At 38.6% G+C, this 17357-nt stretch overlaps 1 long non-coding RNA gene across 1 annotated transcript; it reads right to left on the bottom strand.

Moving 5' to 3' along the window:
- Positions 1-10275: 10275 nt before the first annotated feature.
- Positions 10276-14816, bottom strand: LOC109237469. The gene is made up of 4 exons (XR_002069633.1): positions 14608-14816; positions 13707-13776; positions 13223-13434; positions 10276-10556 (listed from the first exon to the last, which is right to left on the bottom strand). It is a non-coding gene; the product is annotated as an uncharacterized LOC109237469 (long non-coding RNA).
- Positions 14817-17357: the final 2541 nt, after the last annotated feature.

The raw sequence follows: 17357 nt of genomic DNA, 5'->3' as shown, positions 1-17357 counted from the left end.
TACATCACCAACCTAAATCCACACTCACCTAGAGTGACTCCATCCCATAAGACCACATTGTCTCCAAACCCACGAACCATTTCATACCCTCCTTGCACGCGCATTCGCATCTTCAACTGATACACCCATTCTGATAATTCCTCTACGAATCCGAAGTCTTTTTCTCCTTTTTCCTCCCAATGCTACACTACAAGTCAAAAATATCATAGAACATTCCGAGCCTCTAATCATAATCTGCTACAAAAGCTCAATTCTTAACCTTACTGCGGGCTTGAAACCTTACGCACCGCATTTTTAAATCCTTTAAATTCACTAGGACCGTTGTTGAGAGTCACCCACTCTGGCTTGGTCCCGAATATAATCAACTCCGAGGCTCCGCTGGCACCTGAACACCCATCTTAATGAAGCATCCAACTGAATCGCTTCCCAAAGCCTGATCATGAGTCAATAAGTCCAACTATAGCACGCCTTTATCGATTCCTTTGCTAAAATTACCACCTATGTTCCTTTCTCTTAGCCGAAATAACTTACCAATACGTCGATAACCCGAAACCTCACAAGAAGATAACGATGCAACCCAATCGTAGGCGGTGGGACTCTCCCACTTAGCTTGAAGCCACCATTACACAACTCCCGAACCCATCAAGATTCTTTCTTCATCATTGACATGATCTTGCACCATCAACTTGCCAAATTATTTTAAATCCTTCTGTTTGACCTTTCATGAACACTCTGAATCATTGACCTCATTCAGCTATCCGACCTCTTACCGTATCGCCGGTAGAATTCTTCGCCTATGCTTCATCAACACCATGCGACTGCTAACCTGCTCACAGGAGATAACTGTAACGACCCGACTGGCCATTTTGAGCAATTACGCCCGATCCGGTAGTTTGAGGCCTCGAGCAACTTCACATTATGTATATCGACTTGTGTGCATGGTTAGATTCAGTTTCCGAATGAAGCAGAAATGAATTGGGAGAAGGAACATAGTTTTAGAAGTTTAAACAGTGAAAATTTGCCCGGAATTGGACTTTTGAGTAAGCGGCGCCGGAATGGGTCATGGGTGATCCCAATAGCTTCGTATGGTGATTTTGAACTTAGGCGTGCATCCGGATTCAGATTTGGAGTAGGGTAAATCGAGGCATTTCGGCGAAAGTTGGAAAAGTTGAAGTTTGAAAAATGGAGAAGTTTGACCCATAGTTGATTTTCGTGATATCGGAATCGAAATGCGATTCCGAGAATTGGAGCAGCTCCGTTATGTTATTTTGGACTTGTCTGCAAAATTTGGCGTCATTCCGAGTTGAATTGATAGGTTTCGGCATGAGATTTGATATTTGAAGATTTGAAAATTCATAAGTTTGATCTTTGGTTTGATTCGTCGCTTTGGTGTTGTTTTATGTGATTTGAAACCTCGAGCGAGTCCGTGTTAGGTTATATGACTTGTTTGTGTGATTAGCGGGGTTCCGGGAGCCTCGGGTGTGTTTCGGATGGGCTACGAGTCATTTTTCTCCTATTTTGAACTACTGTTTTCTGCTTCTGGTATCCTCTTTCGCGTCCGCGAAAGGCCCTTCGCGTTCGCGAAGCTTTGTTACTGACCACCTGGAAATTTTTCTTCGCGTTCGCGAAGCTCTGCTTTATTACTCATTGCGTTCGCGTCCCCCATCACGCGTTTGCGTAGCTATGCAATTCCACTCTCCACGTTCGTGTACAATTTCACGCGTTCGCGAAGAGCAATCTCTGGGCCATAATATTTTCCTTCTTCGCGTTCGCGTGCGTGCTTCCGCGTTCGCGAAACACATTGGCAGCCTTCATTTTTCTTCTTCGCGAACGCGAGACTTCCTCCGCGTTTGCGATGCTTTAAATATCTAGGCAGAATATAAGTTTTCCAAATCGAGGGTTAGGCCATTTTTAACATTTTTGGAGTTCTAGAGCTCGGTTTTGGGCGATTCTCTGTGGGTTTTTCAAACAAATTGATTGGGTAAGTGTTCTTCACCTATAATTAAATATATTCCATGAATTTGTCTTTACTTTTATCATTTAAATTGTGTTTGGGGTTGGGGAAGGAGTTATTTTTGAAGAAAAGTTCTAAAATGAAAAACCGTGATTTGAGGGACCAAATGGTATCGGAATTTGATAAAATTTGTATGGTTGAACTCATTTTGGAATGGGTGATCGGATTTTGTAAAATTTGACGGGTTCTGAGGTGCGGGCCCGGGGGTCGACTTTTTGGGTCGATTTTTATATTTTTGTAAAGATTGAAACTTTATGATCCGGAATAGTTTCTTATGTGTTGTATTTGTGCTTTGACGTTAATTTGGTTAGATTTGAGCCGTCCGAAGATCTTTTCACCCGAGAAGTGCATTTTAGAGTATCGGTTTGTCGCCCTTGAGGTAAGTATCTTGCCTAACCTTATGTAGGGGACTTCCCCTTAGGAATTGAGTCTTCTATGATAATTGTAGTCCATGCATGCGAGGTGACGAGTGCGTGCTCGGACTTATTTGTGGGAAATTTGCCTATAAGGTTCTTAGGTCCTTATGTGGAAAGTATCCTGTTATGATTGGGTTTCCTAGTTGCTTAAATTGCCCCTATATGCTCCATATGACGTTGCTAGCTTTACTCTAATTGTTATGTGTTACATTGACCCTAAATTGCCTTAAATGAAGTGATTGTCTTCCTTATTGTTTTGGTGCTTCTTGGTTGTGAGTTCCTCTATGACTTCGTGCAAATGGGTTACATGTCCAATTGTTGTGGTTGCCGGTGTAGTTATCACGTGCTTATTACATCNAATTGCCTTAATTGAAGTGATTGCCTTCCTTATTGTTTTGATACTTTTTGGTTGTGAGTTCCTCTATGACTTCGTGCAAATAGGTTACATGTCCAATTGTTGTGGTTGTCGGTGTAGTTATCACGTGCTTATTACATCTTGTTGTGTAGTTGAGGTTTCATTGTGAAGTTAATTAATGGTACAAGTTTGGTTATAGCCGATTCCCTTGCCGGGACATATTTAAATTCTTACTGTTGGTTCCCTTGCCGTGACGTGTTTATTCTTGTTGTTGACCCCCTTGCCGGGATATTGTTGTTTTCCTTATTATTCCCTTGCCGGGGTATTGTTGTTTCCTTATCATTCCCTTGCCGGAATTCTTTTGTAACTGATTATGAGAAAACGAAATGGGAGCGGGTGGTACGCCTACCACAAGATATAATGAAATGAGAGCGGGTGGTACGCCTACCACAAGACATAATGAAATAGGAGCGGGCGGTACGCCTACCACAAGATATAATGAAATGGGAGCGGGTGGTACGCCTACCACAAGGTATAATGAAATGGGAGCGGGTGGTACGCCTACCACAAGATATATGAAATGGGAGCGGGTGGTACGCCTACCACAGGATAAGTGAAATGGGAGCGGGTGGCACGCCTGCCACGAGATAAATAAAATGAAAGTGAAATTCTGTGTTTGGTTTTTTTATCCTTGTTAGTGATTGGACTTGGTGTCATGCACTTTCGGTTTGCTATGTTTAGTTGTTGTTATCAATTCAAATGTTTAAACTGTTAAATTCCTTTATCGCTGTGGTCCTTGTGTTAGAACCCACAATGTTTTCAATACCTCACCGTATCTATATATATATATATATATATATATATATATATATATATATATATATATATATATATATATATATATATATATATATATTTATANTGAAATGGGAGCGGGTGGCACGCCTGCCACAAGATAAATAAAACGAAAGTGAAATTCTGTGTTTGGTCCTCTTATCCTTGTTAGTGATTGGATTTTGGTGCCGTGCACCTTCGGTTTGCTATGTTTAGTTGTTATCAATTCAAATGTTAAACTGTCAAATTCCTTATTGCTGTGACCCTTTTGTTAGAACCCACAATATTTTCAATACCTCACCGTATTATATATATATATATTTATACGTTCCAATACTTCAAACTTCAATAATTGTTACATCCTTAATTCAATTAGTTTCTCAATTATATTCCCTTAAACCGTCTGAGGTTGTATTTTACTTAAAAAGAAATTTCTACCAAGTTTTAAGATATCAACTCCCCTGTTAAAGGTAATAATTCATCCGATGTTGTATTTTAAATTTAAAGGGGTATTTTCTTACTCGAATGATTTCTAAAGATAACTTCATCTTTTCTCGCCGATTTTCCAAATTTATTTAGGAATTCAAATTTTATTTATATTATGTAAATAGGACTTCTTGAACATCTTAAATGCGATTGTAAGGACATTCGGTATTGTATATCATGGGGATTTTGTTGTTAAGAGTGAGATGGAAAATATGTGGGCACGGGGTGCCATTTTTGCTGAAAGTTCGAAACTTGAGATTATGATATGAGAAATCGAGGATTGAAATGGTCGGGATAGTGTATTAAACATGATGTGATTGATTGAGTTGACATTGTTTTTCTTTAGTTGGATACATTCTTACTTGTCTCTGTCTCCGTCATATCAGTGTTGAATCGTTTGGGTTATCTGATTTACGTGATTTCCGTTTGTTGCTATCCGTGTTCTCCCTTTATTGTTTATACTGTTTGTACTTGGATTTCTTTTTTTCCTCTCCACAGTTGATATTACTTCGTTATCTTTATCTCGATGTTTATTATCATATCCTGTTAATTTTAATTGACCAGTAGGTGTCCTGACTGTTTCTCGTCACTACCCCACCGAGGTTAGTCTTGATACTTACTGGGCATCGCCGTGGTGTGCTCATACTACACTTCTGTATATTTTTTTTGTGTACAGATCCAGGTATTGATGATAGTAGATGTGCGGGTCGTCGCAGTGGAGACTCACGGTAATCTGCTGCTGCGTTCGCAGGTCTCGGAGTCACCTTCATTTGTAATTATTTCCATTTGCTCTATTGTTTCGGGGCAGAGATGTATTATTTTGTGTAATTACTCTTAGATGGGTTTGTGACCTGTACCACCGGTTTTGGAAAATTTTGGAATTATTCAGAGTTGGTTAATTTAAAGTTAGAAGGCATCAATGTTATTTCAGTTTATGTTAGGCTTACCTAGTTAAGAGACTAGGTGCCATCACGACTCCTTCGGAGGAATTTTTTGGTCGTGACAATAACCCACCTGTGGAAATTACACGCCGACATTTTCCAACGTCGTTGCACGGGGTATAATCACTACGACATCAATATCCCATCCTGAGCCCGTGCTCATTCACCAATTGTACTAGTCCGTTCACTTCTTATGGACTTCAACTAAATATGCGACAATATCTTCCAATTCAAAGTTATATTAAATCCTTCTTCATATCAAGCAACTCCCTTTCTGTTGCATCCAATCTCCCGCCGTATAATAACCAATATTTCAAATTAAGCCCGTGGACCCAATCATCGTCCACTAAAATTCCAAAATTACTCTAACTTTTCCTCAAGGTGAGTAGTTATCTTGCCACTGAACCCATATGTTACTCTGTCACTCTCCCACTTTGGCCAAACTCACTCTTTTAAGCAAATACTCGACTCCTACTTCCCACACTTGGCCTTCTAGAAGTTTAGTCACCACAAAACACTCCCCACGTGTCCTTCCTCATCCTTCGCTGCCCAGTTGTTGCCTTAAATAAAAATCTATCTCTGTAGCACCTGAACAAATAGATCGCCACTAACTTTAAACCCTTCCAAATATCGTCTTCCCCGAGCCGTCGACATTAGAAATACCGATTCAATCCTGAACCACCGCACACCACGATCTCTAACAGCCGTTTTCCCGACACCATTTCACAATACCCTGCCCAGAGGCGAATTGAAGAAGATCATAACACCAGCAAACTTGACACATTCAATCGAGGACGACGACACCACGTCGCAGATGAAAATTCCACCGCACTTGAAAACACCAGTCTCGTTATTCCATCAACCCAACCTGAACATACATAGTCTGATTGTCTTTCCTCCGTCGAAAATAAAACACTGAATCTCTGAATCGTGCATTGAGTAAACCTTCCATCAAGTCATTCACTGCCCCGACGCACAGGCAAGCATCCTACCATCACATCATTACTGCGCGGTAACCGTTCATAAGCACCATAGCAACTTGTGCATAGCCTCAAAGCTCTCAGAATTACAGCTACTGAGCTGAAACGGCAGAATATCCGTCCGCAAGGCGGCAACAATAGCCCAACCAACCACGCAGGGAGAAACATCCCGCACCACATCTGTAGTATCATTACAATTACTCACTTTCCGATTTATAACCAGCTCTTCGCGTCGCATAAGATTGAATGGAAAGGAAATGAAGGCATAAGCCTCAAGGGATCAAATCACACGATGAGGAAATCAAGAAAGGAAGTGCTCCTAATAGACCTATAGCCTCTCAAAGATAAGTACAGACGTCTCTGTACCGATCCGCAAGATTCTACTGGACTCGCTCATGACTCGTCAGACCTAAGGGAACCTAGTGCTCTGATACCATGTTGTCACGACCAAAAATCCACCAAGGGTCGTGATGGCGCCGGACACCACTGTCAGGCAAGCCAACACCATATACCTAGTAAATTTTCATTTTAATATTTTTAAATAATTTCTTCTAAACATTAAACAATGAATAATAAACTTCACTGAATAAATAATGATGTTTTCACAACATTTATTTACTGAATAACCCCGAAATCATCCCAGAAACCGGTGCCACAAGTGCGTGAGCAATCACTAAGAAATCAAATGAAGTACAATAACTGTCCAAAATACAAATTTGGACAGAAAGTAAATACAATACAATGAAAGAGACTATGTTGGCTGCGGTCGCCTCGAGACATGCAGCTCGCCTAAGTCTCTATATCATCCATGCTACTACGCCCATTAGGCCCCTAGAGGTATATGTGCCAGTGCAACAAAAATGCACAACAAGTGTAGCATGAGTACAAAAATATGTACTCAGTAAGTATCCCGTCTAATCTCGAAGAAGTAGTGAAGAGAGGTCAACTTCGACACTTACTAATGGTCCAATAATATCTTTACAGTAAAAAAAGGAATAAGTATGAAACAGGGCAAATATATGAAATAAACATGTATAAAACATATAATACCATCCCCATTTTTCATAATTTTGCTCAAGTTTTCAGCTAGCAAGTTCCCTCCATAACCGAAGCATATGTGTACAATTATAGTGGTTTTCCGTCAAGGAAGTTATCATGATTCAAATCTAGGAAAATCCCTCAGATACACTGGCTTCTGGCCAAGTGTTACGCACGATTCCAAGAGTATAATATATATATATATATATATATATATATATATATATATATATATATGTAGGAAATGCCGAGGCGTACCGCCCGATCCAACATAAAAATAAATTGTGCACCGCCAGAGGGTCGCATGGCGCGAACCATAGATGCATCTATAAACATGCCGAGGTGATGGGCCCGCTCCCATGAGAGTAGTAAAAGGTACTACCTCGCTCGCGAATCATACGTGCAACGCGGTCAAATATAATTTAAGAGACTTCCCCGCTCGCGAATTATACATGCGATGGGGTCAAATATAGGTTTCTGAAATTATTTAGATATTTAGCAGTTCTTTCTGAAAATACGAAGTTTAATGGAAACTCTTAAAATCTCAAATTCCTTCTTTCAACCCAATTATTACGCAACCTTAATCTTGTTTCTTTTCCAACAACAATAAACACAAATTAAGCAACAATATCAATCAAGGCATGATATAACCTAGGACTACCCAGACATAGGCATAATAGTAGCTACGCACGGACTCTCGTCACCTCGTACGTACGTAGCCCCCACAAATAGAAGCACATATCCAATTAATTCACCTATGGAAACGATTCCCTCTTACAAGGGTAGAAAGGAGACTCACCTCGCTCCGAAGTTATATAACCGACATTCCACGTCCTTCGGATGACTCAAATCGATGCCAACACTCCCAAACTATCCAAATAATGGGCAACCCAATGAAAATATATCCTAATACTTATAACAGTTCAATTTATATAAATTCCCAACTCTGCATTGAAAAGTTGACAAAATCGCCCTCGAGCCCACGTGCCCGGGTTCCGAAATTTTTCGAAGATAAACTTTACCCATGACCTCACGAACTCAAATATATAATTTACTCTCAATTTCATGTCCAAAATCGTGATCAAAATCCAATAATACCGAATTTCTAGGTTTTTCCTCAAAATCCCAACTTTTTACTAATTTCCATGTTAAAACATATACATAATCGATGTATTTAACTCAAACTAGTATAAACCACATACCTCATGTTTGGTGGTGAAAATGGCACCTCAAAGTTGCTCCAAAATCGGCTCCCATGGAAGAAATGGGGTTGAAATGAGCCAAACCCCCGATTTAAAGAACCTCACTGCCTCCAGCATTTCCGCACATGCGGTCACTTGACCGCTTCTGCGGTCTTCCTCCAGCCCGTCAACTTCCGCATCTGCGCCCTTCTTTCCGCAGGTACGGTCCCGCTTCTGCGGCGGGATGGCGGCATCTGCGGTCCCAGCTCTCCTAGCCTAGATCGCACCTGCGACCCTCGTGGCCGCTTCTGCGGCACCGCACCTGCGGCCAAAACCTCGCAGGTGCAGTTACACCTGAAGCCCAGCTGCTTCAGCCCTTCTTCTAAGTCCAAATTCGATCCGTTTACCACCCGGAATTCACTCGGGGCCCTCGGGACCTTAACCAATTATACCAACACGTCCCAACACACATTACGAACTTAGTCGAGCCTTCAAATCACATCAAACAATGCTAAAATAGTGAATCCAGCCCCAATTCAAACTTGATGAACTTTAGAACTTCAAACTTCTTCATTTGATGCAGAAACCTATCAAATCACGTCCGATTGGCCTCAAATTTTGCACACAAGTCATATTCGACATTACAGACCTACTCCATCTTCCGGAATCGGAATCCAACCCCGATATCAAAAAGTCCACTTCCGGTCAAACTTCTCAAAAACCTTCAAATTTCTAACTTTAGCCAAATGACTCCAAAATAACCCACAGAACTCCAAATTCACTTCCGATCGCGCTCCCAATACCAGAATCACCATACGAAGTTATTCCCAAACTCGGAATCCCAAACGGACATCGATAACACTGAAAGGCACTTCAACCCAAACTTATGAAATTCTTCCAAATATGCTAACTTCCACAATAGGCGCCGAAATACTCCCGGCTCATTCAAAACCCGATCCGGACATACGCCCAAGTCCAGAATCATCATACGAACCTGCTGGAACCTTCAATCCCGATTCTAAAATCGTTTACTAAAAAATCCAGTCTTAGTCAATCCTGCCATCTTAAAGCTTCCTGAAATGAGAATTTTCATTCCAAATAAATTCCAAACTTCCCGAAATTTAATTATGACCATGCGTACAAGTCATAATACCTGAAGTGAAGCTGTTCAGGGCCTCAAACTGTTGAATGACGTGCTAGGGCTCAAAACGACTAATCTGGTCGTTACACGATTAGAAAAGTTACATACCGCGTGGTATAAATAGAATCACTTGATAAATTAATGCTAGCGAAACACAAAAAAAGCTTTCTTCTCATTTGATTGGTAAAATATTTTTTGGAACATTGACGAAAATGTGAAGGTTTAACAGTACTTTCTTCTTCTTGAAGCAAAACAAGTTTTTCAAAATAAATTTAAACAAACGTTGTGCCTGATCTTGATCTCGTTGGTCAAATGAAAGGTAGTAATGAAAATTTGTGCATCTTCTAAATTACAATAATTAAAGTTTCGTTCCTCCAAAGCCAGAATAGGTTGACTTCCAAAGCCAAAATTAGGCAAACTAAAGTGCTGAATTTTTAGGCGTGGGAAGAAAGAAAATATATGTTCTTCCCGCTGTTATACAAATACATAAATTTTCCTTCTAATACCACGTGATAGAATTAAACATCCAGTTCGAGAAATTAAAAGGAAAGGAAAAATGTTAAAAGAAAAGGAAAGAATAGACACTGTAAGAGACCGTATCGAGATCTGAGAGATTAGATTCTTTAAATCCCTAAATATAAGTTTAACCCGAAGAGAAGAGGGGAGAGAGGAGAGAAAAAAGGAAAATGGTGTAATTAAATCCCTTGATTGAAGGCACAAATAATGAATTGCGAGCCTTTTAAGGTGGATTGTATATATTTTATAATTAAAATGTGGTTAGGTCGGGTAAATACCAAAACATGGATATTTTTCGTAATAAAGTTTTTAATAGTGTATAGGTATGTAAAAATCCCAAAAAAAAAATCAGTTCTTAGTGTTCTTATTTGACAGGGCCCAACAATCACTTTTGATTTCAGCAAGAATGAACTAGGAAATTATTCAGTTTATTACATACATAGCCAGCAATCGGAAGTGTTCAAGTTCATTGCTACACTAACCATGAATAAACATTATAGTGACATCCCTTACAGTACTAGCCAATTTTAGCTTTCAAAAAATCCAGCGATCTTCTAATTTACAAGGAAAACCGAGCCACTGGATTATCCTGGGGAACTAGATTAGCCATGAGCGTTGGTTATCAAAATAACAACAAATTAGGACCAGTCTAACCTGTCAATATCATTTGAACATGAAACATCAACCTCATAAACTAAACGATCGATATTAGGAAGTGTTATTCTATTTATCGACAATTAATCAATTCAAATACTAAAACTTACACTAACAGATACACATGATGAATCTAAGGATTAGAACAGATTTAGAACATAATAGTTTCAGAACTTAACAGAGAAAGTAAATCGAAACAGATCAACAATTACACATGACAAATCTGTGAAGTGGAACAGAATCAGCACATAAACAAATTGAATTTTCATTTAAGATTCAAACAACAACAGCAGAGACATCTGAACATACCTAAACAACAATCAAAAACTAAATAGAGGTCTGAACAGAAGATGAAGTTCAGCAGTGATGAACAGCAGAAAACAACAGTCCCAAACCAGAGGAAGAAAAGTTTGAGACCCAAGAAAATCAACTCGAAATCAGCAGCAAACAACCACAGCTTCGATTTTGAATTGTTTGAATCCAAATTCCAAAGTAATCTACCAAAAACTCTTGTGTTCTTCCTTTGTTTTGTTTTTCTAGAATTTCATTCTCTTTTTTTGGTTTTCCGGATCTCAGATGTTGAATTTCAAACTGTTTCTCAGCATTTTCCAGACGTGTGTGATTGAGTGTGTATCCAACTTTGTGAAGGAGTGAGAAGTGTAGGTGAGAGAGTAGGTGTGAGAGCGAGAGAGCCAATGAATTCTGTGAATGAGAATGTGTATTGTGTGTGTATCGGTGAGAGAATGAGAGTGAATGGGTCGTGAATAGTCAGTCGGTGAATGCGTGAGTCTTGTGTGAGAGGGAACGTATAAAAATGCATCTTCTCTGTTATTTCTCTTTCTTTTCAGTCCTTTTTTATTTCTATTTTACCCCTTTTATTGCTATATGGTCCTTTTCTACTATTTCTTTTCCTCTACTAACCTCTAGAAAGTAGAAACTTCCTCACTATTCTAAGGGGCATTTGCATCTATACCCATTTTTTGTGTCACGTTTTAACTTGTGCCCGCTTTGCAAAAAAAAGTGCAAGCGTACTCGTTTTTTCGCATAACTTCAGCATACAGGGCTGAAGTAGCAAAGGCAATCACGCAAAACTTCAGCATTCTAGTAGACGAGCCTGAAGTTCAGCTCTAAAGCTGAAGTTTTTGTTTTTTAACTGGCGAACTTCAGCTCTAGTTTGTTTTTGTAACTGGCGAACTTCAGCTCTAGAGCTGAAGTTTTTGTTTTGTAACTGGCGAAGTTTTTGTTTTTGTAACTGGCGAACTTCAGCTCTAGAGCTGAAGCACCACAATTAGCAGTGATTTTTTAAGAAAAATAGTGTACATCTTCTCAGCTCAAACACGAATAAACATACAAAAACTCCAAAATTTTACAGCTCATCCTACTGGTAACTTAATCTTTTTCCTAAGACTAATTTGCTGTAAATTTGAAGCAGAAGTACAACTGACGAACTGTTCAATTAAAAAAAATTGACCTTATAACTAAAGCAGCGTTGCTTCTGGAGTTAAATACCAGTTTGTTTTGTAACTTGAAGAAGAAAATTAAGGAGGAGAAGGAGGAGGAGAAAGGGGGCTGAAGTTATTTAAAAAGTGGGTACAAATTAAAAGTTTTTTAAAAAAATGGGTATAGGTTAAATGGGGGCGACCAAATAGGGCGCCCCGTGCAATTTTTACCTATTCTAACGGATATTCCCTAAGCCCAACTCTTTTACTCACAGAAAACTTGGGCCTGCCTGTGGCCCAAGATCATCCCTAGCTTTAACAGATAAAATAGCACGGTATAGCCAGTTTTCGGACTGGTCATTCAAAAATAGCCAGCGTTTACCAAGTCAATGAAAAATAACCACTATTTTGCTGCAGCAGAGATCGGTCCAGCATAATATACTGGAGTTCGGTGCACCTGTGTATGAACTTCAGCATATTATGCTGGACCGGTATACTTTGTTGGCTCCAGTATAATATAGTGGAGACTGGAGCACCGGTGCTCCAAACTCCAGTATATTATGCTGGACCGGTATACTTGCTGCAACTCCAGTATATTATGCTGGAGTTCTAGTGTACTTATACTGGAAGTCCATCATATTATGCTGGAGTTCCAATATACTTATCTTGGAACTCCAGTATAATATGCTGGAGTTCAAGTATACTTATGCTGGAACTCCAGCATAATATACTGGCGTATTTTTTCGGGTTTTGAACAGTGTTTTCGCTCAAATTTATCTTTACATGAAAAGTGGCTAAATATTGATTACTTTTGAAACTGAGCTATTTTTGAACGACCGGTTGTAAATCTGGCTATTTTTGAATTTCACCCACTTTAACACCCAAAAACCCTCTTCATCGCTTTGACAAAAAAACATAAAACAAAAATCCCAAAACTCCAATTTATGCCAAAATTGCAAGGTACACACTGATTAAACAAAGTGAAATCTAATTTACTCAACTAATGACAAAATACACAAACCAAAATAAAGTACTACCAAATAAAATCTGGATCCAAGAGACAAACAACAAAAAATGAACTAACATGAAAAATACGAATTAAACGAGTCGACAATTGAATAATTCAGTTTTAAAACTAATCAGTGATAAAATCGGAAGAACAACTAAACCTAATTTCTAATTATCAAAAGGATAGAGAGGAACAAAGAAGAAAGGGACAAGGATTACCTAACGAACTCAAAAGAAAAGACAGAAGGAATCTCCAGACAGCTCCGACCGGTCAAACGCCGGTTGACCAAAATCCGGCCACTGATAAGCGGCCCAACTCTTACATAAATTGATAGCTCTTGTAAAGAGCTTTCCATTGAAGTAAGTTTTGGCCGTTACGCCTCAAACCCGACTCTAGCGAAACAATGCTAAAGGGGCCATATTGGAAGCACCTTATAAAATGAAATCATGTTCTTTTAATAAGTCATTAAGTTATAAGAAAGATGAGATAAGTCTAAATAAAATTATTTAAATAGCTAGAATTTAACAATTCCAAAACTCAAAAACAAGCTAAGCAAAGACTTGCACAACACTACCCACAATATGACGCTTGTCTATGGATCTTCTAAGAAAAACAATCTAATTCAGAACACATCTCAAAACTAATACAGTAAGAAACAATAAATGACTTAATGGAGCCCCAAGAGCAAGGATGTAGACTCACCAACAACTCGAAAGCAACAAGTACTCCTAGCCCGTTCGATTTACGTGTACCAGCTCTTCTTCATTACCACCTAACATACCATCAAAAACAATAATGGTATATCTGAGTATATGCGGAATAAATCATGTAGTTAGTACAAATCAACAGTAAAGAATTATCCAGTTCACATTCGTTATGTCCGAAAGTTCCATTATGCCAAATACAAGCCAAGTTGTGCTAATACACAAGCTCAGTTCATGCCAATACAGGTCAGAGCTATTTGCCAATACAGGCCTTGAATCACTACCAATATAGGCCCAAACTATGCCAGCACAGGCCCACACAAGTTCAGTGTATCATTTATGTCCTTTCATTGGTCGTGGCATAGTAGCCGAATTGTGCATGGTCATTATTCTTTTAACAAGAGCATTTCAGAAAGCTATACCTTAGTTCAAAAAATCATGTTCAAAAGTTCGTAGTTCAGGTTCAAAATTAATAACTCATGTATAAGGTACCTCATATATACATATGTATAGCATACAACATAATCAAAATACGAGACTCGATGCGAGCTTGTCCATGTGCAAAAAGTGTAGTTCAAATACTTATGTAGTTGAAAAGAATTTTCAAAAGAGACATACTTTATATTAAAAAGCATTTTCAAGGAGCAATACCTCAAATCCGCTAATGACGCTCCTAAATTCGATTTCCAACTTTCAACAATCGCTTTACAATCACTTATGATAAAGTTTAGATCTTTGATCCTATTTTATGAATTCTCACCCTTTTCGAAAAACTAGGGTTTAAGATTAAAATTCATGTTCTTGACAATTCACGAACCATCCAACATTCTAATATCTTTCTATAGGCCACACGAACCCCAATTCACCCTATAAAAGCTACAAGTAATCAAGGGACTTACCTCTCGAAACCCAAAAATTTCTCTTCAAACGATCTCGAGTTGATTTTAAATAATAAGAGGATGTAGATGTTAATCTAGTGTTAATACTTGTTAATTTGATGAAATATCCATGGGGATTGATTAGCAATTCAGTTATATGATTTGGAGAAGTCCTAGGGTGTCTTTCTCCTCAAAAAGTCGGGCAGAACAAAATAGAATTTGAAATCTCAAAAATTCTCATATTTACAGAGTTTCTGTCATTTTCAACATATGGTCTGTATGTTGGTCATATGTCAACTCCTGGAGCCTATTGTGGTGGATATACACTTCATATACGGCTGATACGACTAATATACGGCCCATATGTCACACATACGGTCCAACCCGACTTTTCTATCTTTCGGTACTTTCAACCGACGGTGGATATACGGGTTATATGGTACGTAAGTGGCTCCATAATTCAATTTCAAAGACTTGAAATTTCTCCAACTTTAAGTGGTTATTTAGGACCCCACACATGGCTTGACATACGGCCCGCATGTCAAACACACGGTCCGTAAGTCAGCCATATCTTGATCCAATTTTCCAACTTTGCTTCTTTTCAGCTCTTTTTAACTCCAAATATTTTGTACACTTTATACGTTCTTAGATATTGATTTTTTTTCATGTAATTACACATCAATTACCATAGTTCGGGTTTAACCACAGGCATTTAATGAGTTCAAACTTAGCCCGAATTCGCAGGGTGCTACCCCCAATCACTTCCTACTCAATACCCTCAAAGGTCTGCATTATGTCTCCCTTGACAATTGCTAGGGTTATAATTTTATCTTGATCATACATGCTCTTTTAGTTAGCAAAGAAGTAGGCATTGTTGGCATCCCCTAGCTTCAGCCATTGAATACTTAATTTTTATTTTATAATATTTTCCTCAATTATCATCCACAAACTTACTACATTCATGTCTACATATTTAAAGATAACCTACCAATAATTATCAATATAGAAAATCTAATTTCCTAATTTACAATTAGGAACAGCGATTGACAAGATGAAGCAACTTCTAGCCTTTGTGTTATGTGTTCTACATACTTAATTTCTTTTTCTGCTAAAAAATTAATAATGGTAGTTGATATTCGGCTAAAGTTCATATTTTTAGTATATTTTTGCCTCATATCTAGAGCGAAGTTATAGTGATTTGCATTGTTATTAGGGTATTTTGAGTTAATTACATGTCTAACGTGTGTAGCAAGTATTTTGGATGAAAGAGAAATAAAAATAAATGATTAGGCGCAAGTTTGAGTAAAGAAAATAAGAAAAAAGGAAGTTGAGAGTCGAACGTATGCCTTGCTCGCGTCACGAGCAGGCTTGACCTCCACGAGGTTTCAGCAGCCATGCAAAACAGTGAAGTGAAAGCAAGGCGAGCCCTATCACGATACCTGCATTTTTTTTTTATGACCGAGAAATTCGTCTGGGGCCGATTCTTTGGACCAACCGCAGCCTTTGAAACTCGATGGATAATGGGCCCGCTTTCTCTACCCTTCTCCACTTAAATACCAGGCTTTGCTTTGCATAGCGTGGGGGCTTAAACCTGTGACTTAAGACGTAAATCTTCCACCCTTTGCCACTTGAGCTACGCCCTGGGGGCCACGATACCTACATTTAGAAGCATGGAAGTAGATGTTTTCCCGGGCTCGCCTCGCATGAGTCATAGACCTGCGCTACAGGTTTTCCTAGCCAACTTGGGATTGGTTAGAGCGGCCTCCTACATTCCCTAGGTCTTATATAAGCACCATAAAACGTCCTTACGAAGGAGGAGACACCACTTTGAAGGTAAGAAACATACGAGGAGCGAAGGCCATTGGAATTCGGCTTACGAGTTTCTCTGTTTTTTCATTCGTTCTTGTTGGTATATGAATTCTAGTATTTTGTCTTCGAATGAAATTATGAGTAGCTAAACTTCTCATCTAAGTTTTTGATGGGATCAATTGTTGGGTGAATTATCGGCAGTGTTTATTTATGATTGAGTTATATTTATAATATACTTATTTAACTACGTTTTGCTTGTAGTTAATTGAATGGCCATTGATTAAATATAACATTATATCTTGTATTGCTTGAGAGAGATTGTAGGATTATGTTACTATTAAACAACATCATTTCTAAGTAGTTAAGAGGCCGAGGGTCTTTCGGAAACAACCTCTCTACTCCTTCGGAATAGGGATAAGGTCTGCGTACACACTACCCTCCCCAGACCCCACTAGTGAGATTTTACTGGGTTGTTGTTGTTGTTGTTCTAAGTAGTTAAGAGATTAATTGCTTGGATTTAAAAGTGGATTAGAGATAATGAATCTTTAACGCGATCTTTGTGAGTTATTCGAATTGCTAGCTAGAGTTAGTTCGAGAGAATAATTCTAGAAAATTAATTTTGATCGAGAGATAATTGTGGTAACAAGAGAGCTTACAATCGGTGGAGAATAACTCAAAGAGATTATAATGAACACGTTAGGCATTCACCCCGATAATTGAGGTTACAATCCTAGGCTTTTTACTGTTGAATATTATTTTACTCCCTGCAGTCGATAGTTTTAATGTTTTTAATAGTTGTTAGTTACTTAGTTAAAACAATCACAATTTTTTAACTCGAAAATTGGTTAAACTTATTCTCCTAGTAATATAAAATAGTTATAGTTGAACGATGGTTTTCTATGGAATTTGACTAAGGACTCTTTAGCTGGATATGGTTACGGCAACCGCTTAGTCTCTTTTAT

This window comes from Nicotiana attenuata, unplaced genomic scaffold, assembly GCF_001879085.1.
Source record: "Nicotiana attenuata strain UT unplaced genomic scaffold, NIATTr2, whole genome shotgun sequence".
NCBI lineage: Eukaryota > Viridiplantae > Streptophyta > Magnoliopsida > Solanales > Solanaceae > Nicotiana > Nicotiana attenuata.
This window is presented reverse-complemented; position numbering and strand designations above follow the sequence as displayed.